We start from the raw sequence: 1,893 nt of genomic DNA, 5'->3' as shown, positions 1-1,893 counted from the left end.
TGCTTCAGTTACCACCTGTACACGAGGATTATGTTTTCGTACAATTATCAGATGCAAAAATTAATAAATACCTTGGTTCTTTAGGTACTGTTAATTTATGGGCTACGTTATTTGACTATGACGAATTAACAATCAATATGCGTCAACAAGGAGACACATCTTACCATGATTTATTGTCCAAAATTCGAATTGGTTTACTGACAAAATCTAATTCTAAGATTCTTGAGAATAGGAAAATATCATTCAAAGGTATTTCATTTGAGTCTAGATTAAATGAATTATGTAATTTTATTAATGATTTGCCACCGGACACCGTATGTTTGTTGCCTACTTGTCACATGTGCAACGTTCTGAACGATGCAATGTTACATCGTATATCTTCAAAACAAATATTATTAATTGCTCAAGATATTATTGAATGTATTCCATATTTAAAAAAAAAATATTAAAGTTATTGTCAGATAATGATGATAATAATTCTAGGTCAGCTGGCCTTTCACAGAAAATTGTTATTAAAATTGGAGCAAAAATTATGATACGGCGTAATATTGATGCGAGTTTGGGTCTTGTAAATGGTACAATTGCTACAGTTATTTCAATTGTAGAAAATAAATTAACCAACGATATAGAAAAAATAAAAATTCTTTTACCGTCAGGTACGGAATATTTCATTGAATGAGTAAGTGTTAAATTTGAAGTGATGGATAGAGCAAATGTCATTAGAAAACAATTTCCACTATCTCTAAGTTATGGAATTACCATTCATAAAAGTCAAGGACTGAGTCTACAGAATGCTATCATGGATATAGGTAACTCTGTATTTAATTGTGGTCAAGTTTATGTTGGATTATCGCGAGTAACATCCATAAAGGGATTGTATTTAATTAACTATGACCCTTTATCAGTAAAAGCTAGTGAAGAAGCTATTATTGAATATAATCGGTTAAAAAACATGTATAAAACAGAGGAAGCAATGATTACTATTTCAAAACAGCGCCATCGTAAAGTAAAAGATGTCTTGTGGACATTGCCAAAGATAGTTTCTTCTGTTCAGAAGCCGTATCAAGAAACTAAACAAAATTTTACATGGGTTACAAATGGTTTTCAAAACACAGATAAGGTTTCATATTATGCAAATGCAGTATTACAATGTTTATTACATTTAAATGATATTAGAAAATAATTGTTCATTTCTGATAAACTAAATGTTTTAGGTAAATTAGCATATTGTTCGGAACAAGACCGAACATATGATAGCTCCGGAGAGCTGGCTGGAAATAAGGGATCGCAGAGCGACGTCCGCCTGCGTCCAGGTTCGCTCGAGTCCGCTCGACGACCGACCGGTCGTCCCGATCGAAGGCCGAGGCCTCGTAAGGCGACCACGGACCCTGCTGAACACGCAACGTCGCGCGCGTTTCATGCTTCATTTTGCATTTTTGCGCATATTTGTATCTTCATTATTTACCAAGTTATGATCATTTGAAATTTTGTAATTTTTTCCCAAATTTTTAGTGTACCGGGTTTTTTGCGTTTGAGTGTATATATATATAACATATATTACTGGATTATTTATGAGTTCCATAGTTTAACGTAAAATCCTGATATAGATGACAGCGTATCAAGTCAGTATTCAGATGAAAATAACGGATTAAAGTCATTCGTGTGAACTGGGTGTATTAATGATGTTATTACTTATCTTCTTTTATTCTGACGATTTTGACATGTGCTAAAATGTTTAAATGTTGGATTGAAATTTATAAGGATTCAAAAGGGATCACAAAGTCTATTATTTAAACACAAACACACCCACCTCCACACCCCCGGGAGCCGGGGGGAGGGGGGAGCCAAAAAATCTCAAATGGCATGTTAGGTTGAGTGAGGGCTCGTTCGAAA

The sequence above is a fragment of the Harpegnathos saltator genome, unplaced genomic scaffold (genome assembly GCF_003227715.2).
Source record: "Harpegnathos saltator strain DR-91 unplaced genomic scaffold, Hsal_v8.6 scaffold163, whole genome shotgun sequence".
Classification (NCBI taxonomy): Eukaryota; Metazoa; Arthropoda; class Insecta; order Hymenoptera; family Formicidae; genus Harpegnathos; species Harpegnathos saltator.
This window is presented reverse-complemented; position numbering follows the sequence as displayed.